The 23697-nt window shown below is 41.7% G+C and overlaps 1 pseudogene; it reads right to left on the bottom strand.

Annotated features, from left to right (window-relative positions):
- LOC136548406 (uncharacterized) overlaps positions 1-21179 on the bottom strand; it is a 95670-nt pseudogene extending 74491 nt beyond the window's left edge.
- Between the last annotated feature and the right edge of the window lie 2518 nt (positions 21180-23697).

Here is a 23697-nt window from a genome sequence, read left to right as displayed (position 1 = left end):
TAGCGTTCCTCACGCTCACTCTTGGTTCCCTCATGGAGCGCACAAACGTCCGACCATAGAGCATGGGCGTCTTTGTGGTTCCTTACACGATTGAACACCTCTTTGCAAAGGCCTCTAAAAATGGTGTTGCGAGCCTTTGCATTCCATTTCTCATAATTCACTTCATCGCCTTGAAGTTGTGCGGCATTCCTAGGTGCGGGGAACCCTTGAGAGGCGGCTCTAAGAATTCCAACATCTAGAGCTTCTAAGTATGCCTCCATGCGGATTTTCCAATATGGAAAATCATCTCCCTCAAAGATAGGAGGAGGTCCATCCCCGTGAGACATCTTGCTCTAAGCGATTAAGCTTAAAAAGTGAGCACGAGGCTCTGATACCAATTGAAAGGATCAAGATGCCCAAGAGGGGGGGTGAATTGGGCTAATTCTAAATTCTCTTGCAATAATCAAATCCTACGGATAGCCCAATTAACCCCTTGTGCCTAGAAAAGTGTTTATATCAAACTAATGCACAACAACCTCTCAACCTATGTTCCAAACTTACTCTAGCAAGCAATTCTATGGATGTAAAGCAAGTATTGAATTGCTCAAAGTAAATACTCAAAGTAAGTGCTCAAAGTAAGTAAAGAGAGAAAGGAACGCGGCGATGTTTTGCTGAGGTATCGGAGAGTCGCCACTCCCCACTAGTCCTCGTTGGAGCACCCGCGCAAGGGTGTAGCTCCCCCTTGATCTGCGCAAGGATCAAGTGCTCTCTACGGGTTGATTCTTCGACACTCCGTCGCGGCGAATCACCCAAAACCGCTCACAACTTGAGTTGGGTCACCCACAAGCTCCGCCGGGTGAACACCAAACTCCCAATCACCACCAAGCCGTCTAGGTGATGGCGATCACCAAGAGTAACAAGCACGAACTCTCACTTGACCACGCGAAGCCTAATGAGAAGATGGATGCACACTTTGCTACTCTTGATTTGCTAGTGAGGCTACTCTCTTGGATTCTCAAATCACAAACACCTCACTAGGATCTTGCTCTTCTTGGCACTCACAAACGTGTTTCTCAGCTGTTGGAATGAGCAAAAGATACTCCACTCACGAGTGGAGCTTCTATTTATAAGCCAGCCTGAAAAACTAACCGTTATGAGCTTCTGCGGGATGACCGGACGCTCCGATCGTGATGACCGGACGCTCCGGTCAGTTCAACCCGCGAACCAGCATTCAAGTGATGACCGGACGCTGTCAGGGTCCGGTCAGTACCGACCGGACGTGTCCGGTCGCTCTTGGATGCTTACTGTAAACGATCGGACGCTGGATACTCAGGGTCCGGTCACACTGACCGGACGCGTCCGGTCACACTTTTCCAAGTCTGGACCCTTACTGGAGTTGACCGGACGCTGGCCCTCAGCGTCCGGTCACATGACCTCCCAGCGTCCGGTCACACCAGACTTGATCTTCTCGGTCAAATGAACTGACCGAACCCTGCGGCCAGCGTCCGGTCGCACCGGAGCCAGCGTCCGGTCAGTATTTGACCCTCCATTCACTTCCAACTTCCGAACATATGTGAATGAAGTTTGCTCCAAAGGATCTTAGGCATTCATAGGAGCTACCTAGAGCTAGTTTTAACAAGTGTGCACCACACCTAACTCACTAGACTCAACTTGGTCAAGCTACCCGTTCATACCCCCCTTCATAGTACGACCAAAGGAAAAAAACAAAGTCCTAAACTACTCTAAGTGTCTCTCCAACATCAATCGACACTTAGAACTAGTTATCCTTAACCTTGTCGTCCATCCTTTGAAAACCGAAATGATTTCCATCGTAGGGGCATGACAACCTCGATTGCCCAATCGATCTCCATTACCATGACCTAACTTAATTGCCTCTGCAAAACACATGTTAGTCATAGTAATCTTGTATTGACATTAATCACCGAAATCCAACTAGGGGCCTAGATGCTTTCAAAGCTGACAACTAGCTTAGAGCTGTGGAGCGACAACTTAACATAGCTCAGTGTAATGACCATCAAAAAGTGCTTTATGCCTCTAGTCAACTTCAAGGAGTAGCTTCAGACTGGTGGGGACTATTTCAGATTGAGAAAGATGTAAATCAGATTTGTTGGGAAGATTTCAAGACTATCTTTAGATCTTATCATGTTCCAGAAGCTTTGGTGGTGATCGAGGAGGAGGAGTTCCTCAACTTGAAACAAGGCTCCATGACAGTGTGTGAGTATCGTAACAAATTCACTCAGCTATCACGTTATGCTCCAGGAGAGGTGGTTAATTATGCCAAGAATAAAAAATGCTTCTTGAAAGAATTGAATGATGAACTTCAACTGCAGTTGATGACTATTGTGTATCCTGACTTCCAAACTTTGGTGAATAGGGCCATTTTGATTGAGAACAAGCATCAGGAAATGGAAGAGAAGAAAAGAAGAATTAAAAGCCAATCTGTAGGTAGCAACACACGCCCCCGCTACACTCCCCAGTAAGAATTTCAGCAGAGGTACCAGGAACCAACTAGTCAGTGGGATTTTGATCCTCCTCAACAACTTCCTCAATACCAGCAAGAGCAGCAGTATGTGAACCAGAGTCCACCCTAAGAACCCCTCATCAACTCTCCAATGAAGGATAGTGTGCCCAACACCCCCTCTTCAGGTAAGAAGTGCTACCGTTGTGGTGAGCCTAGTCATTATGCGAGTCAGTGTCCAAAGAAGTCGAACAAGCAACAATCCCACAATGGAAACCATAAACAATAGACTCATGTGCAAGGCAGAGTCAATTATGTGACGATAGAATCTACACAAGAAGCCCTAGATGTTGTGTTTGGCATGTGTCTAATCAACTCTAGCCCTGCATCAGTTTTGTTTGATTCTAGAGCTTCACATTCCTTCATTGCACATCATTTTGTTAAGGAGCACAATATACCAAAGTGTCCTATGAAGAAACAAATGTTAGTTGACTCACCTTGTGGGGATATGCAAGCTACTCTAATGTGTCCTAGTGTAAGAGTTGAAATAAGTGGGGTAGAGTTTTTGACAAATCTAATTGTGCTGAATTCTTCAAGCATAGATGTAATTCTTAGAATGGATTGGTTAAATCCACGAACAACTATTATTCAATGTGAGAATGGTACAGTACACTTGACATCCAAGTCAAGAAAAGAAGTTGTATGCAAGGCAATTACAACAACAAGAGAGGTGTGCAGTGTCAATCAGATGGGACGTGCAACCATAGATAAGACCATGGTTGTTAATGAGTTTCTAGATGTTTTTCCTAATGATTTGCCGGGTATGCCGCCAGATCAGGATATTGAATTTATTATTGAGCTTTTGCCTGGAACTGCACCTATAGCCAAGAGACCATATCGGATGGGAGTCAATGAGCTAGAAGAACTTAAGAAATAGTTAAAGGAGCTACAGGATAAAGGTTTTATACATCCTAGTTCTTCACCATGGGGAGCCTAGTTATATTTGTTGATAAGAAAGATGGTACACAGAGGATGTGTGTGGATTATCACTCTCTTAATGAGGCAACCATCAAGAATAAGTATCCTTTGCCTAGAATTGATGATCTGTTTGATCAATTACGAGGTGCTTGTGTGTTCTCCAAGATTGATCTTCGCTCTGGTTATCATCAGTTGAGGATTCGTTCATCGAACATTCCCAAGACTGCCTTTACTACTCGGTATGGATTATATGAGTACACGGCTATGTCTTTTGGATTGACTAATGCCCCTGCATCCTTCATGTATATGATGAATAAGGTGTTTATGGAGTATCTCGATAGGTTTGTTGTGGTCTTCATTGATGATATTATGGTCTTCTCCAAAATAGAGGCAGAACATGAAGAGCATTTGAGATTAGTTCTGCAGAAACTTAGAGAACATCAATTGTATGCTAAACTAAGCAAGTGCGAGTTTTGGCTGAAGGAAGTCGCTTTCCTTGGGCATGTTATCTCTAATGGTGGAGTAGTTGTGGATCCTAAGAAGGTTAGTGATGTGTTGAGTTGGAATCCACCTCAGGATGTAAGTGAAGTCCGAAGTTTCCTAGGAATGGTCGGATATTATCGGAGGTTCATTGAAGGTTTTTCTAAGATTGCCAAGCCTATGACATCACTACTTGAGAAGAATGCTAAGTTTGTATGGACTGAGCAATGCCAAGCTAGTTTTGAAGAGTTGAAGAAAAGGTTGACTATAGCTCCGATGCTGGTACTACCAGATCTAAACAAGAGTTTCTCCATCTACTGTGATGCATCTCGACTTGGTCTAGGTTGTGTTCTTATGCAAGAAGGACGAGTAGTGGCTTATGCATATAGGCAACTAAGGAAGCATGAACTAAATTATCCAACCCATGATTTGGAGTTAGCAGCTGTGGTTCATGCATTGAAGATCTAGAGACATGATCTTGTTGGGCATAAGTGTGACATCTATATAGACCACAAGAGTTTGAAGTATATCTTTACTCAGTCAGAGCTAAACCTGAGGCAATGATGTTGGTTAGAGCTAATCAAGGACTATGATATAGAGGTACATTATCACCATAGCAAGGCAAATGTTGTAGCTGATGCTCTGAGCCGAAGGAGCTATGCTAATGCAGCTCTAGTGACACAATTATCTAAGGCGTTAAATGCTGAATTCGAGCATCTTAATTTGGGAATAGATGCTAATGCGATGGAATTGGAAGTGGAACCTACACTTGAACAAGAGATCCACAAGGGTTAGTTGGAAGATGAGAAAATCAAGGAGATAGTAGAACATATCACAATTGGCAAAGCACCGGGTTTTTGATTGGATGATCAGGGAACAGTGTGGTTTGGAAAGAAAATATGTGTGCCAAAGATAAAGTCCATTCGAGAGATGATTCTATGAGAAGCTCATGACTCAGCATACTCTATCCATCCAGGTAGTACTAAGATGTACCTAGATCTGAAGGAGAAGTACTGGTGGTATGGTTTGAAAAGAGATGTGGCCGAGTATGTAGCAATATGTGACACATGTCAGAGAGTTAAGGCACAACATCAAAGACCAGCAGGTTTACTTCAACCTATGAAGATACTTGAGTGGAAGTGGGAAGAAGTTGGTATGGATTTTATTGTTGGATTACCACGAACACATAGTGGTTATGACTCAATTTGGGTAATAGTAGAACGATTGACTAAGGTTGCTCACTTCATACCGGGCAAGACTACATATACGGGTGCAAAGTTGGCAGAATTATACATGCAACAGATAGTACGTTTGCAAGGAGTTCCTAAGAAGATTGTGTCAGATACAGATACTCAGTTTACATCACACTTTTGGAAGAAATTGCATGAGTCCATGGACACTAAGTTGAACTTTAGCTTGGCTTATCATCCACAAAGTGATGGACAAACAGAGAGAACCAATTAGATCTTAGAGGATATGTTGAGAGCTTGTGCTTTGTAGTATGGCATGAGTTGGGATAAGAGTTTGTGTTACGCTGAGTTCTCCTACAACAATAGTTAATAGAAGAGTCTCAAGATGGCACCGTTTGAGGCACTATATGGTAGAAAGTGTAGAACCCTATTGTTTTGGAATCAAACGGGTGAAACTCAAGTGTTCGGACCAAATGTTCTAAGAGACGCAGAAGAGCAAGTAAGGATGATTAGAGATAACTTGAGAGTGGCACAATCTCGACAGAAGAGTTATGCTGACACTCGGAGAAGAGAATTGGTTTTTGAAATAGGAGATTATGTTTACCTAAAAGTGTCACCTATGAGGAGTGTGAGATGGTTTAACATGAAAGGAAAGTTAGCACCAAGGTATATTGGGCCTTTCATGATCTTAGAGAGATGTGGAGAAGTAGCTTATCAGTTGGAATTGCCCAAGAGTTTGTCAGGTGTACATGATGTGTTCCATGTGTCTCAATTAAAGAAATGTTTGTGTATACCAAAGGAGCAGATACCGTTAGAAGAGCTTATAGTTAAGGAAGATCTTACTTATGAGGAATTTCTGATAAAGATTTTAGAGATGACAGAAAGGGTTACAAGGAGCCAAGTTATAAAGATGTTTAAGGTTCAGTGGAATCGGTATACAGAAGATGATGCTACACGGGAAAGAGAAGAGGAAAGAGAAGAGGATCTAAGGAAAACATACCCGTAGCTTTTTGAGTAAGCATCGTCCAAATCTCGAGGACGAGATTCATTTTAAGGGGCTAGAATTGTAACACCCTAAAATTTGCATTGTTTTTTAATAGGAGGAGCATTTAAACTTAGAAAAATAATAATTTTTGTTAACTTAAAATCAATTATAGGGTTCACCTACATGTTTATGCATTCATGCTGCTGCATACTATTTTGTATTGTGTGAATTGAAATCAAACTTCAAATTGATTTGAATTTGGATTTGAAAATTTCTTTGGAAATTTAGAAAAGTAAATAGGAAAAACTCTCCCCCTTTCCCTCTCTTTTGGCCCAATCGGCCTGCTCTCCACTGCGGCCTAGCTCCCTTCCTCTTCCCCATGGCCCGCATCTACCATTTCCACGCGTAGGGCCAAGCAAGCAGTGCCGTCCCTCGCCCTCTATGGCGTGGGCCTGCTGCGCCTCGGCCCAGGCCGAAGCCGCGCAGGCACTCGCCCCTCTCTCCCTCGGTTCAATGACAAGCCGACTGCCTTGTTTCGCTGACATCCTAGGCCCACATGTTAGTGCCCTCTTCTGCCTCTCATCGTCGACCCGGTCACAGAACCGAGCCAGAGTCCGTGCCGCCTTCGCTTGTTGTTTTTGCAAAAAGGCCCTTACAATTATTTGGATCTTAACCCGTTGTCCCTGAACTTTAGTTAAAGAGTCCCTCGGATTTTTAGTTATAGAACCCGTAGTCCAATGTGCAAATCTAGAATATGCCTTGTTCTTTTAAAAGCGTAGTTTCTTCTAGTTTGGATCCAAAATACATTTTCATCTATTTACATTTTTGCCACTAATCTTGTTTTAGCCTTAAAATCTTCATTTTAACTCCGATTTGATCCGTTCAACTTGTGTTAGGTTCATAATTCCATAATCTACATGTTCATACTACTGTTAAGTATGTTTTCAACTTTTAAAATTTGAGATTAGATTTAATCTATTATTTTACTAAGGGAAATCTTGTTTAATTCATAACTTCTCCATTTTAACTCCAATTTGAGTGATTCTCGCGTCTGCGTGTTCATAGCATCGCGTAGAATAGTTTTAAAACCTTTTTAACTTCTATTTCTACTGTTTGGTGTATTGTTCTAATTAGCTTATATTCGTTTGCTATGCATGTATGTATGGATGCCTGTGTGGTGCTATTTGATCTTGAGTGGATAGTGAGTTTTGTGTTGGTGATCTAGAGCAACTCTTTGAAGATCAAGACCAGCAGCGATACTTTGAATTAAGGCAAGTATAATATGAGGCTCCTTGTTACCTATTCACTTTAATGCAATCTCAATTCATATGCATATGTTAATGAACCGCTTGGAGTCTATTTACCTTGATATTGATTATCCTGTCCTTGAGTTACCTATGGGTTTTGCATGTGGGTAGTATGCTTAGTTAGCTCAAACTAATATTGATTAAAGAATACAATTAAAGATATATGCAACATGGTATTAAAAGATGCTTTTTAGCAACATGGAACCAAGGGGGCTAGAGCATTGGGCCTTTTCTTATGGTGCTCTAGTTTCTCTCCATAAGGACTCATCTTTAAGTGTCAACCAAGGACTTACAGTACAACCGTGAGGACCACATGGCTCTGGTCTTAGTCTAGTACCTTGCTCTTTCTAGTTTGTAGTAGTTTACCAAAAGGGCAAGAGGGGCATACCAGGCTGGGTATGGGCCTCATCCCCAGGGTGTGTACTATGCTATGAGTATTAGTGCCATTTTTGGAGATGACTCCTTAACACTTGGGAGATGGAATCCTTAGCGTCTGCTCCTTATTAGAACAACTGGGGAAAAGCTTTGTAGTGTACCCTGCCTGCTCACCTTGGAAGTGTTTTGGGAGTAATTTACCTAGGCATATGGGCAACATGACTTATGGTGAAAGTGTACAACCTCTGTAGAGTGTAAAACTAGTATATCAGTCGTTCTCATGGATACAAGCGTCTTGGTTCCTTACTGAATCGTTGGTTACTAGGATGGTTTGGGTTATGATAAAATTGACTATATCTCTACCTATTCATATTTGGGAGCCTAAGCATAACTTAGCAACTTATGATCAATAATAAAATATGACCAACTAAAAGTGCTTCCCGCAGTTTAGCCGTGTCAAGCCTTTTGTGCCTGCATCCCCTCATGTTATACTTGCTAAGCGGTAGTAGCTTACGCTTGTTTTATTTCAATACTTTGGCAAAATCCCGATTGGGTACCAGATGGAGGTTCTTCAGTGGAGTTTTCCAAGAGGTGTTAGGCTTTTGATCAACCAGTTGACTATTCCTGTGGTGTTGGAGGCTTCGCCAGAAGAATAGAGTTATAGTATACACTGTAAAGTAAGACTATGTCTTTTGTAACAAACATTTATGTGCTATGTAATAAAGGCATTGTCTTTGATATTACCCCTTCATTTGTCACTATATGTGTGATTCGAATTCCTAGGCACACATATGGTGTGTATCTGATTTTTTCCTTAAAACCAGGTGCGACAAAGTGGTATCAGAGCTATGTCGACTGTAGGACACAAGCCAAGTTAGAAAATGGTTGTTTTAAGGTTCAAAATTTGCTATGAAATCCTTGATCTATAAACCTTGCTATTTTCTCCTATACTATATACTTGTCTTTGCTGTTCATCTCCTCCTAGTTGCTATAAATTTTGTCCCTACCTCCATCCTTGCTTTGAGTTGCTTTTAGAGGTATCACTTACCACATTCTTGCGCAACATGAAGGTGAAGCAGCAGAATTTTGAGCCCTTATGCTTGAAATGTGAACATTTAATGTTTGAATGGTTGTCTTGATGGTCATGCTTGATTTGGATCTTTGTAATGATTGCAATGATTTTATTGGTTATGCTCATAATTTCATTTAGTTTACATGATAAGGCATAAGGACCAATGATTAGATAGTTGGGTTGGTTTTTCTCGTCTTTGGGCGTGCTGTTTTCTGAGTAGTCAGTGTTCATTGGGTTATATCTCCAAAGGTAGATGCCCAAAAGTCATGAAAGTTTTGTGGATGAAAGAAGACTTCTGTATCTTTCATATGCCACTAGAATCATCTTCATATCTATTATGGTCTGGGAGTTATGACCTCTACAAGTTGAAGTTTCTGCACTATCTAGGAGTCTAAACAATTCCGGGTGTGTTCTATTTCTGACTAAATTAACCACAAAATCTTGCAAGGTTGTCTATACAAAAATTGTAGAGAATTTCATAAGCTTTCTAGCCTAATAAGGAATGCCTTCATATGATTTCTGGAACTTGAGATATGGCTGTCTTTCTAAACTATTACTAATAGTTCTCGTCCAGAAAATTTTAGATTGATTGTTTTGTCATGTGAACTACTTTTGGATCATGGATTACAACCAATAATTGTGCTAAATGTTTCAAATAGATGGTTTCTACTAGGAGAACTGCTTCACGTGATGCCAGAAGGAATGCCCCCCAATGCTAATCCACCGCCACCAAATCCTCTAACTATAGAGCAATCTATGATGACACAGACTCAATTGTTACAGACCTATGTTCAGAATGTATGCACCAAATCACATCAAGCACCACCAAGGGACAAGCATGGTGAATTTATGAAGGAACATCTGCTGACATTCTCTCATGCAAGTGACCCACTAGAAGCTAATGACTGGCTTAGAGCTGTGGAGCGACAACTTAACATAGCTTAGTGTAATGACCATCAGAAAGTGCTTTATGCCTCTAGTCAACTTCAAGGAGTAGCTTCAGACTGGTGGGGACTATTTCAGATTGAGAAAGATGTAAATTAGATTTGTTGGGAAGATTTCAAGACTGCCTTTAGATCTTATCATGTTCTAGAAGCTTTGGTGGAGATCAAGGAGGAGGAGTTCCTCAACTTGAAACAAGGCTCCATGACAGTGTGTGAGTATCATAACAAATTCACTCAGCTGTCACATTATGCTCCAGGAGAGGTGGTTAATTATGCCAAGAATAAAAAATGCTTCTTGAAAGAATTGAATGATGAACTTCAACTGTAGTTGATGACTGTTGTGTATCCTGACTTCCAAACTTTGGTGAATAGGGCCATTTTGATTGAGAACAAGCGTCAGGAAATGGAAGAGAAGAAAAGAAGAATTAAAAGCCAATCTATAGGTAGCAACACACGCCCCCACTACACTCCCTAGTAAGAATTTCAACAGAGGTACCAGGAACCAACTAGTCAGTGGGATTTTGATCCTCCTCAACAACTTCCTCAATACCAGCAAGAGCAGTAGTATGTGAACCAGAGTCCACCCCAAGAACCCCTCATCATCTCTCCAATGAAGGATAGTGTGCCCAACACCCCCTCTTCAGGCAAGAAGTGCTACCGCTATGGTGAGCCCGGTCATTATGCGAGTCAGTGTCCAAAGAAGTCAAACAAGCAACAATCCCACAATGGAAACCATAAACAATAGACTCATGTGCAAGGCAGAGTCAATTATGTGACGATAGAATCTACACAAGAAGCCCTAGATATTGTGTTTGGCATGTGTCTAGTCAACTCTAGCCCTGCATCAGTTTTGTTTGATTCTGGAGCTTCACATTCCTTCATTGCACATCATTTTGATAAGGAGCACAATATACCAAAGTGTCCTATGAAGAAACAAATGTTAGTTGACTCACCTTGTGGGGATATGCAAGCTACTCTAATGTGTCCTAGTGTAAGAGTTGAAATAAGTGGGTAGAGTTTTTGACAAATCTGATTGTGCTGAATTCTTCAAGCATAGATGTAATTCTTGGAATGGATTGGCTAAATCCATGAACAACTATTATTCAATGTGAGAATGGTACAGTACACTTGACATCCAAGTCAAGAAAAGAAGTTGTATGCAAGGCAATTACAACAACAAGAGAGGTGTGCAGTGTCAATTAGATGGAAGTGTTTTGGGAGTAATTAATCTGGGCATATGGGCAACACGACTCATGGTGAAAGTGTACAACCTCTGCAGAGTGTAAAATTGGTATATCCATCGTTCTCATGGATACAACCGGCCTGGACCCTTACTGAATAGTTGGTTACTAGGATGGTTTGGGTTATGAATAAAATTGACGATATCTCTAACTATTCATATTTGGGAGCCTAAGCATAACTTAGCAACTTATGATCAATAATAAAAGATGACCAACTAAAAGTGCTTATCGGAGTTCAGCCATGTCAAGCCTTTTGAGCCTACATCCCCTCATGTTATACTTGCTAAGCGGTAGTAGCTTACGCTTGTTTTATTTCAATACTTTGGCAAAATCCTGGTTGGGTACCAGATGGAGGTTTTCAGTGGAGTTTTCCAAGAGGTGTTAGGCTTGTGATCAACCAGTTGGTTATTCCTGTGGTGTTGGAGGCTTCACCAGAAGAATAGAGTTATAGTATACACTATAAAGTAAGACTATGTCTTTTGTAACAAACATTTATGCACTATGTAATAAAGGCATTATCTTTGATATTACCCCTTCATTTGTAACTATATGTGTGATTTGAATTCCTGGGCACACATATGGTGTGTATCTAGTTTTGTCCTTAAAACTAGGTGTGGCAATGCTTCTCAAAGCCTACTTCCAATCTTGGTTTTTGCGGAATTGAAAAAAAGTTCTCTCCAACAACTACTTATCTTAACTCCTACCAATGTTTTAGCACTTAAAAACCGATTGATGTGTGAAAAAATACGTGTGGAGGGTTACTTCCAATCCACATTGGGGGGCAACTTCTCCCAATATTTCTTTTCCCTAATCTCTTCTTGCATACCCTAGCCAAGCCTGGAGGCCTCTGGCTGCCCCAGCTATCATTGGTTGGCCATAGCCATGGCCTGGTGGGCTATGGCCACCGCTCGCCTGGCTCTACCTCGCTATGCAAACACATGGTTGAGATATGACCATGTGTGAGTGATGAGTGGTTGTCTAGGAGGTGATCAGAGCTTCGGTTAAATGTGTGTGTGACTAACCAAGGTATGAGTTGTATGTGCAACATGTCTCTTGTCTTGTGGATGTATAGGTGTTGAGAGTGAGGCGGTTGATGACAATAGAGAAGGTGAAGTAGGAGTCTATGCACGATGGATCATGAGGAGTGAAGGGTTGACATGGAGGCTTGGACCAAAGGACTAATGGCCAGAAAATGGACTGTGTACATCTATCACTTGGACATGTCATCAAGCAAGAGTACATGTAAGATGGTGATGAAGACATTGTGATCGGTGTCTAAGCTGAGTTTGGACCAAGTCAAGGTGACAAGGCATTGCTAGCACTTGGTGGACCACCGGGCTGAGGACATGGAGGACACGCGTTGACATCAGAGGCTTTGCATAGCGGCTACGTAGCCTGGAGGGTTTTGGTAGTTTCAACCTCAGAACAATAGATGGAGTGGTTTCCGAGTTTGGAAACTAGGGGAAGAATCTTAGGATCGCACATGGCATCATTGGAGAGCTTGTGTCCAGACAAAGCGACTTCATGAAGGGCTCATGGCCATCCAATTCATGAAAATCAAGTTGGACCGTTTCAACCCTGGTGGCTAAGTGGTTAAAGTCTAAACCTAGGGGCATTATTGACATATATAATAACCCTATAATTAAGAAAAGTGGTTGCCCAAGACTGCCATTGATGAGGACATCATTCCTTCGGATGTACCCGCTGATCCTTCAACCGTTATGCAAGGTCTAATGACCCGAGCTCGAATGTGTCAACTCAATTTAGAGGTGAGCTCGTTCTTAAGCTATCCTTTTCATACTTTTGAGAATAGACTACTACCTAATGATGTTATCTTGCTTAGGAACATAGGAGAGGGTCATGAGGAACTTGGAGAAAGGTATAGAGGTGGAGAAGACCAGCAAGGACGACCAACACAAGCTGGAGGCCTAATCCAACTGAAGTTGGAGCCCATCTCAGGTTCCAGGACTAGTTTGACATAAAACTGGTCACACAGACGCGTCCGGGCTCCGTTTTTGACGATCCACATATGGATGGAAAGCTAATTAGATAAGGAATCCAATGCAAGTGGTCTCATGTCAAAAGTCCTTCGTAATCAATGGGAATCATCAAAACAAGTCAGCATCCAGAATCTACCAGGGTGCTGCGACACCATCTTTTGGTCCATTGGACCGTGTATCGTGTTTGGGCCCATTAGGGGCCGCATCCAGGGGTCTTTGCATGACCCTAGAGTCTTCATAAATAGCCTCCACCCCTCCATTAGGGTTTAAATTTTGCTTAGATTAATCTGTCAAGAATAGTTTCACCGTTCATCGGTTTGTGAAACTCCAACATTGTGAGATTAATCATTCATCTGCAATTTGGTTGTTTTCTTTCTTGCTCTTGCTTGTGTTCTTCATTGCGTAGGCAGGGGTTAGCCTTCTTGGCAAGGTCAACTGGAACTAAGTCTCGGTTGATAACCAGAGGAGTTGTGGTGCTAAGATTGCAGGGCTCGATCTTTTGATCTAAAGCTGGATCGATGTGTCATTCTCCGCCACAACGATAGTTACCTCTACCTAACGGAAGATCGGGATCCCTGTCCCCATTAAGTGGTATTCAGAGCTAAGGTATACCATAAGGTTCACATTTATCCCCTAGTTTTGAGTATTTCACATTCGTCCCATAGTCCAGTGCCATACTTATTTTTTCCTGTCCTAGAACCTTCCACGCCATTGCATTTGCACATTTTAGTTTTAGAGTCCGTCGTGTTGAGTTTGTATCCTGGTCGAGGTCTTGTTGGTGGTTAGGTCATGTTAGAATCCAGTTCATGTGTTTTCCCATCGTTTCCATCAAATTCTTGCTGCCATGACCAATTTTGTGTGTATTGTTCTCGTTTTGTCCTCTAATTCGGAGTCAGGTCTCAAAACTGGTCTAGCTTTCGCATACGAACTCGGATTTTGACGTTCCATATATCAAAATCGATCAGAAAAAAATTTAGATCCGTTCATCCCCTGCTTTTTTGGGGTCAGAAAATTTTATTTTGGCCAAAAACTAGTCACAAAATCCTCTTTTCGTGGTCACAAGCTTTTTGTCAATTTTGAGCATGTCTTTTGAATTTTCCACAGGCTGTGCCTTTCACTTGTTTAAACTCATATTTTTCTGTGGTTACTTGTTTTGTGCTCCTAAGTGAAAAAATATCAAAAAAATTAAAAGAAAATGTCGAAGTTTCCCAAAAAAATAATGACAATCCAAAAAAATAGAAAAGAGAGAGGGGCAAAAGAGGAACAATATCTAAAGGAGCACATAGAGAAGGCCAAAGTGAGCTGTGTTAGCGTGTGCTGTCTGGTGCCTTGTTCGTGTTGCTCTTGCTATCCACCATACTTGTTTGACACACACCTGGCACTTGGAACATTTTAGACCAGCAACGAGAACAAGTACTTTGGACTATAATTTAGCATTACTTTCTGTTACTGACTTGTGTGCCAAATATACATATTATTCTTTGTGTGCCTTCGAAGCTTCACAAACTCTTTAGATTAGTATAGAAAAAGGCCCTTGCAATCTCAGTGCCACTGCCTCACAGGTATCATGAACCAGCCACCGGTTGTACCGCCCACTGCTTGTGTTGGTAAGAACTTTATAAGAGCTTGGTAAGACGCTTCCACTTGCTATGAAAAGTGACACCGTTTGTTCCTATTTTTGTGTTTATAATGGCAGGAGATGATCAGACTGGAGATAATAATCCCAAGGATTTCAATGAGTGTGTCAGCCAAGAGCAACTATAAGCTACTATAGAGAATGCCCAAAAAAGAATGAATGAGGCCATCAGGAAGTCCATCACTGATGCACTCATTGAACTCAACATTGGCAACAACATGGAGAGATTAGATAAATGAATTTTCACGCTAACCGACAAGGTTACTGAGTTGGAAACCTTTGTGGCGGTCAACAATGACATCTCTGGCAGCAACACCGATGGTCTCTTGCCAGAAGACACGGTGTATGATGCCAATGGGAACATAGATCAAGCAGCCTTCCAACAAGCAAGATTACGACGATGTATTCACTGTAACACGATAGGTATGGGTGGTGTCCACCACCATCAAGGTAATAATCATCGTGTGACCGATGATCCTTATGCTAAGATTAAGTTCACAATACCATCTTTTTGGGTCATTATGATGCTGAGGGATATCTTGATTGGGAGATGACGGTAGAACAAAAGTTTAGTGCCCACATTGTGCCTGAGCAACATAGAGTTCGACAAGCTACTAGTGAGTTTAAGGACTTTTCCATTATTTGGTGGAATGGGCTAGCTGCACAGAATGCTTTACCTGGTACGTGGGAAGAACTTAAGATGGCTATGCGTGATCATTTTGTTCCTCCTTATCATAGAGACTTGCGTAAGAAATTGATGCGTTTAGAACAAGGAGAGAAATATGTACATGATTACTATGGTGAGCTCCAAAAAGGATTGATGTGTTGTAGTGTTGTGGAGGGGAACAAAGATTCCATTTGTCATTTTTATTCAGGTTTGAGGCGTGAGATTCAGGACATTGTTGATTATAAAGAATTTCACACTATCAACCAATTGTTTCAGTTCGCTATGCTTGTAGAAAAGGAATTGCAGGGGCATGAACAACAAAGCAAGAGCAAGGTCAGCACCACATACACACCACGCTCGGCACTATCTTCAGGGCTAACCAAGCCAACCACTTTTCAGGCACCTCCACCAGCGAGCAAGCGACCAGTTGCCTCTGGAGTTATCACTACACCTAAGGCACCTCCTGCACGACCTTCGGATTCAGGTAAAAATTCTTTGTAGGTGCCTACCAGGAGTTCCTCCTTCATTGCATTGATGGGACGCACTTCAGGCATTCAGTGCCATCGCTGCCATGGAATTGGCCATGTGTAGAAGGACTACCCAAGTCAGTGGGCATACATTGCTACAAAAGATGGTTACATTAGTACCTCTGACATTGAAGATGAAGAAGACAAAGATACAGATGAGGAGGGCGGCGAAGTCCTTGGTGACGAGGCCACAGCGGCCTATAGGAGCATCATTGTATAGCGGGTGCTCAGCTCAAAAGTACAGCAACCTAAGAAGCTACAACGCCATAACTTGTTCTAGATTTTCTTCGTCATCAGCAACTGTCGAGCACGTGTCATTATTGATGGAGGTAGCTGTAATAATTTGGTGAGTTCTGATTTGGTCAAGAATCTTGGCTTGACCACACGCCCGCACCCACGTCCATACCATATTCAGTGGCTAAATGATTCTGGAAAAGGAAAGGTAACACAAACTTGCAGAGTTTTATTTTCCATTGGTTCTTATGTTGATTCTGTTGATTGTGATGTGGTACCTATGCAAGCCTATTCACTCTTATTGGGTCGTCCTTGGGAATATGACAATGATGCTACACACCATGGTAGAAGTAATAAATACACTTTTGTGCATAGAGGAAAGAAAATTACTTTGGTACCTTTGACCCCTGCTCAAATTATACAAGCTGATAGAGAACACGCTGCTAGTTTGAATGATGTTCAATCTAAAAATCAGCAAGTTACTAATTCTATTCTCCCACCTAAAAAGGATAAGTCGATATCTATTTCTAAGGCCGAGGGGATTAAATTGAAGGGTGGTGTTATGCTTGCAACAAAATGTGACTTTGCTGAAATTTCTGATGATGATATTTGCTATGCTTTGGTATGCAAACAAGCTATGTTTTCGCTTGATGATATTGTTAGTTCGGTGCCTCCTGCTATCACTAACCTTTTGCAAGAGTATGAGAAAATTTTTCTAGCTAAGATACCCCCAGGGCTGCCACCTATGAGAGGGATAGAGCATCAAATTGATTTGATTCTGGGAGCAACCTTGCCCAACCGTGCTGCCTATCGATCCAATCCTAAGGAGACTAAGGAAATTCAGCAGCAAGTCCAAGACCTTTTGGACCGTGGGTATGTACGTGAAAGCCTTAGTCCTTGTGTCGTTCCTATACTTTTGGTTCCTAAGAAAGATGGAACTTGGCGTATGTGTGTTGATTGTAGAGCCATCAATAATATTACTATTTGGTATCATCATCCTATTCCTAGGCTAGATGACATGCTTGATGAGTTGTGTGGCTCTATAATTTTCACCAAGATTGACTTGCAAAGTGGCTACCACCAAATTAGAATGAAACTTGGAGATGAATGGAAAACAACGTTTAAAACTAAATTCGGGTTGTATGAGTGGTTAGTAATGCCTTTTGGTTTAACAAATGCACCTAGCACTTTCATGCGCTTAATGAATGAGGTTTTAAGAGCTTTTATTGGTTGTTTTGTGGTAGTTTACTTTGATGATATATTGATTTACAACAAGTCTTTTGTTGAACATATGGATCACTTACATGTTGTTTTTAATGCTTTACGTGATGCACGTTTATTTGGTAACCTTGAGAAGTGCATCTTTTGCACGGATTGAGTTTTTTTTCTTGGCTATGTTGTAACTCCATAGGGAATTGAGGTGGATGAGATCAAAATTGAAGCCATAAAGAGCTGGCCGGTTCCCCAAACCGTCACACAGGTGAGGAGTTTTCTTGGTCTTGCAGGATTCTACCACCGGTTCGTCAAAGATTTCAACACCATTGTTGCCCCATTGCATGAGTTGATGAAGAAAGGGGTGGTGTTTCATTAGGGAAAGGCACATGAGGAGTCCTTTGACACTTTGAAGGACAAGCTCACACATGCACCATTGCTACAACTTCCAAACTTTGGTAAGACTTTTGAGCTAGAATGTGAGGCTAGTGGAGTTGGCATTGGGGGTGTTTTGATGCAAGATGGTAAACCCATTGCTTACTTTAGTGAAAAAATGCATGGCCCTGTTCTGAATTATTCCACATATGATAAGGAATTGTATGCATGTGTCCGTTCTTTAGAGATGCGGTATCATTATTTGTGGCCTAAAGAATTTGTTATTCATTCTGATCATGAATCGCTTAAGTATCTTCGCTCTCAACATAATCTGAATCATAGGCATGCTAAATGGGTTGAATTTATTGAATCTTTTCCTTATATTATCAAACACAAGAAAGGGAAGGATAATGTGATTGCTGATGCTTTGTCTAGATGATATACCTTGCTGTCCCAACTTGATTGTCGGATTTTTTGGCTTGAATCAATAAAAGAACAATATGCGCTTGAATCAATAAAAGAACAATATGCACATGGAATAAGTTTATGATCAATGATGGGTTTTTGTTTAGAGCTAACCGCCTATGTATTCCAGTTGGCTCCGTTCATCTTTTGATGTTGCAGGAGGCACATGGAAGTGGATTGATAGGACATTTTGGTGCCAAGAAGATAGAGGAGGTGCTATCCACACATTTCTTTTGGCCAAGGATGAGGCGAGATGTAGAACGGTACATGGCTTGGTGCGCCACATGTCAAAAAGCTAAGTCACTATTGAACCCACATGGTTTGTATATGCCTCTTCCTGTTTCTTCTACTCCTTGGGCTGATATATCTATGGATTTTGTGTTGGGTTTGCCAAGGACTAAGAGGGGGAGGGATAGTATTTTTGTGGTGGTTGATTGTTTTTTTAAGATGGCACATTTTATTCCTTATCATAAGAGCGATGATGCTATTCATATTGCTGACCTTTTCTTTCAAGAAATCATTCGCTTGCATGGTATGCCTTCTACTATTGTTTCAGATCGCGATGCAAAATTCTTGAGTCATTTTTGGCGCACTTTATGGAATAAATTGGGGACCAAGCTGTTGTTTTCTACAACCTGTCATCCCCAAACTAATGGGCAAACTAAGGTAGTGAATTGAACATTGTCCACCATGTTGAGAGCAATTTTGAAGCGCAATTTAAAGATGTGGGAAGAGTGTTTGCCGCATGTGGAGTTTGCATGTAACAGGGCAGAACATTCCACCACCAAGGTAAGTCCCTTTCAGGTAGTGTATGGTTTTAACCCTCGTGCTCCTATTGATGTTTTGCCTTTACCTACCACTGAGAGAACACATAGTGATGCTAGAGAGTGTGTTGATTTCATTCGTAAGTTGCACGAAACAACTAAAGCAAATATTGAAAGAATGAATGAAAAGTATAGAATTGCTGGTAATAAAGGTAGAAAAGAAATTAAACTTGAACCAGGTGATTTGGTTTGGTTACATTTGAGAAAAGATAGATTTCCTGAGCTGCATAAGTCTAAATTAATGCCAAGATCAGCTGGTCCTTATAAGATAATTGAGAAAATAAATGATAATGCCTACAAACTTGAGTTGCCACCCGAGTTTGGGGTTAGTTCCACCTTTAACATTGCAGATTTGAAACCTTATTTGGGAGAAGAAGATGAGCTTGAGTCGAGGACAACTTAGTTTCAAGAGGGGGAGGATGATGAGGACATCACTCCTTTGGATGTACCCACTGATCCTTCAACTGTTATGCAACGTCCAATGACCCGAGCTCGAATGCGTCAACTCAATTTAGAGGTGAGCTCGTTCTTAAGCTATCCTTTTCATACTTTTGAGAATAGACTACTACCTAATGATGTTATCTTGCTTAGGAACATAGGAGAGGGTCATGAGGAACTTGGAGAAAGGTATAGAGGTGGAGAAAACCAGCAAGGATGACCAACACAAGCTGGAGGCCCAGTCCAACTGAAGTTGGAGCCCATGTGGGGTTCCAGGACTAGTCTGTCATAAAACTGGTCACATGGGCGTGTCCGGGCTCTGTTTTCAATGATCCACTTATGGATGGAAAGCTAATTAGATAAGGAAGCCAATGCAAGTGGTCTCACATCAAAAGCCCTTTGGAATCAATAGGAATCATCGAAACAAGTCAGCATCTAGAATCTGCCAGGGTGCTGCAACACCGTCTTTTGGTCCGTTGGACCATGTATCGTGTTTGGGCCCATTAGGGGGTGCATCCAGGGGTCTTTGCATGACCCTAGAGTCTTCATAAATAGCCACCACCCCTCCATTAGGTTTTGAGTTTTGCTTAGATTAATCTGTCAAGAATAGTTTCGCCGTTCATCAGTTTGTGAGACCCCCAACATTATGAGATTAATCATTTATCTGCAATTTGGTTGTTTTCTTTCTTGCTCTTGCTTGTGTTCTTTGTTGCATAGGCAGGGGTTAGCCTTCTTGGCAAGGTCAATCAGAACCGAGTCTTGGTTTATAACCAGAGGAGTTGTGGTGCTAAGATTACAGGGTTTGATCTTTCGATCTGAAGCCAGATCAGTGTGTCATTCTCCGCCATAACGATAGTTACCTCTACCTGATGGAAGATCAGGATCCCCATCCCCATTAGCCATCCTTTCGCCCATTGCTATTTTCCTTAGGATTAGCCAAGAACTCCATGTTTTAGAGAGATTAGGCTAGAGAGAAGTAACCACCTCTTAGATTATGAGGCCTCTTTTTCAGTGATTTCTAGTCATTTTGGGATGTTTTTGTGCTACTGATTTGGCTGATTATTTGGTATGTTTTTGTGAATTTTTGGGACGCTCGGAATGTATCTAAATCATATCTTGAAGCTCAGCTTCTATTATCTTGGTTCCACGCCCCAAAGCTTCCTCGATCTTTCTTATCCTTTTTGTGAATTCTTGAGAAACCTTTGATCAAAGCTTTTGAAGTTGATCTTGGTCACTTGAGTGCTATGACACATGGGATGCATGAGTAAGCTTTGCTTTCAATCAATTTCCCATGAGGACTCTCAAATCAACCTCTCTTAAAAATTGTTAAAACCCAGCTTTGATCTTTTAAAGGTGAATTTTTGTGAAAACCTTCACATCATTTGGGCAAGGTGTGTGCAAAATTTCATCTTATTCACATTTCATTTCATCAAGTTTCATCTTTTTCTTTTTTTTGTGATTTCTAAGTTTTCGACGATTGCGGCCAGAAAACATTAATTTTTCACATCAACCATTAGCTAGTAGGATGATCATCCCTACATCACATATGTACCGTACCTTGAGGATGACCTACTGGACAGCCCCGATGACCTCGCACGTCGGGATGAACCGCCGGCTCGTCGCTTCCCTCCCACGACACCTCCCGCCGCCGCGAATCGGTGAACAAGAGGCTGGGCCCCGCCGCGGCACGTGCTGCCTCCAATGCATCGAATCGGAACACCCCTTCCTCCAACATGCGCACCCACACCATATCACCCACCGCCGCTGCCATCCGGCCTCTCCCGAGTGTGGCGGCTATCCGCTTGGTGGTAGCAGAAGGGGAAGCGGAGGCGGCTAGCGCAGCAGCGGTGGTTTGCGTAAGCGTGGCGGCGACTGGCGAGCATCGTCCTGCTCGTCTTGTAGCAGCCACGGTGCTGCCTTTGCTTGCGTGGCTTCATGTTTGTTTAATGGGAGTAGGTGGAGGGGTGGAGTATGGAGAAAGTTGCATTGAGTGACGCGGGAGGGAGATTGGAGGAGAAGGGTTTTTGAAAGACACGACTGGCTGTGGCTGGACAGCCTACAAGTGCTCCGATGCCGAGTTAGTCATCTCTTGATCAGGGTCCTCACGGTGAGAGATGCATGGGCACCTACTGGTGAGTGGTGACTAGACTTTGATGGGACGTGCACACGTAAGCTGCATATGTTGCTTGCTTGCTGCTGACGAGGAAGCTTAATTACCACTGAAACACGCAACAAAACGAAAATTATTGAGCGTCATGAAACAACATGACCACGCTTCACCGTCCACTTCAATTCTTTTTATAGCTAGTCTTCTTATTAAATTCAAGGTGTATTGACTCGCGCGTGGTCACCATTTTTTACCCTTAGTTTTAGCTTTACTATTAATTTGTAGCTTCCGCATCGAGATCATATTGATACACGTAGTTAAACATGAAACTTGAGTACTTGGCCTTAGGTCCTTATTAGAGCATCACCAACCAAGCCTCATCTAGCCCCCTATCCAACTTTTGAGGGTCCAAACTATACAACAACTCTCCAATCGATCCCTCATCAACTCCCACCAGATGAGAGACCCTCATGCATCGCCTCCCACCTTCTCATCACATTTAGGGTCTCGCACAAGATCCCTCATCTGCGTAGGGGAGCAACCTCCAGGGAGCCTGCGCGTACTCAAACATCGGAAAATAGGTGTAACAAACCTTTTAAAACTCTCTATGACAGTACTTTCACCGATATGAATATATTGATCCATAAAATCTATTGGTACTCCATAACTTATCATCATGAATGCCACAGTAACTTTATGCAAACATGATAACCCAAGTCATCCACATCTATATCTTTTTTACACAAAATAATTGTCATGTTATTCTATAGCTTGTACTATGCAAATAAACAGAGGACAAGCCATTCTAAAATTGGGCAAAGAAATGAGAATAAGGAAATATATTATGCGTAGAAAGAGAATGGAAAAAGAGGACAAGCCATTCTTATGTAGCTATATATATGACACCTCTCGTAGCAATCCATGATTGATGAGGGAAATATAATAATGGGAAATTGTATATTGAGTGATGAGCTTTACTAGTATTACCTATCTTGTTGTGTGCATTAATAATTGTGTGAAGCTTAAGGTAGACTTGCTTAGTATATCTCTAGTTAGTAGTTTTCTCACATGTCTAGCATAATGGGCTAATGGACCTAAAGACATTTTAGTGTGCTTTTATAGAATCTCTAGGGCTATTTCTTACTTAAGGGAGGAATAGTTTTAATAGACTAAAGTTATTGCTTTAATTTTTAAACCCCTTTCTTGAGGCTATTCAATCCTTACATACAAGCACATTGGTAGCCGTGATGTAACTAGCTATAGGCAAGACGATATAGGATCATTGTTTTTAGAGATCAGTCAGAGTATAAGAGTGTCACAAATTGATAGTAGGTGCGAGAACTTAGGAATAGCATAGAGTTGACGAAGACAAGGAAGAAGAAGGGTGGTGGTGAATCTCGCATAGGTGAAATGCTTGAGCGTACTATTTCAAAAGGCAAGGCTTGGTAGGCGGTAAGGCTCTACCCAATGCCTAAGTGAGCCTATGCTTGACTAGGCAATTGTATTTTTAGTGACATGTTAAACAGTGAAAATTGTCATATTGAAAATAACGAATTTGAGATTATCATTTGTACTCTCTCCATTTCAAATTATAAGACATTTTGGCTTTTCTAAATACATAGCTATTGCTATGCATTTAGATATATATACTATGTATAGATACAGAGTAAAAGCAATGTATCTAGAAAAGCCAAAATATCTTGCAATTTGGAATAATAGAGGAAGTACCATTCTGGTAAATATATCAAATCCTAAACTTTTTAGGCATTAGTGCTACACGATGAGGTATTGTTGCACCTAGTGCTTTGGCGCAGGGCATGACGGATGACAAGATGAGACTAGAGCATTCCCTAGCCGCGGACTAAGTGCATCATGGGTTCACGGCTCACTGCTAGCATGCAGAGGACAAGGGTGACATCTCGTATGCAAGCTCAGTGACCTGTGGAAGCAGGAGCAGTGGCTCCAAGTAGCCGATCATGCCAAGTGGAGATGAATTGGTTCACTATTTTATTGAACCATCCAGCATGCCACACATTATTTTTCACAAGCTACGCCACTTAAACTATTGACTACAGAAGTCCACTCAACTTTTGATTCTACATAGTATATGCAAATTGCAAATAGATATGGAAGAACATAGCGGTAGTTTGGCCATAAAAACTGAAAGGTGGCATCAAAATTG

The sequence above is a fragment of the Miscanthus floridulus genome, chromosome 4 (assembly GCF_019320115.1).
Source record: "Miscanthus floridulus cultivar M001 chromosome 4, ASM1932011v1, whole genome shotgun sequence".
Classification (NCBI taxonomy): domain Eukaryota; kingdom Viridiplantae; phylum Streptophyta; class Magnoliopsida; order Poales; family Poaceae; genus Miscanthus; species Miscanthus floridulus.
The sequence above is the reverse complement of the archived record's forward strand: the minus strand, read 5'-3'. Positions and strand labels throughout refer to the sequence as shown.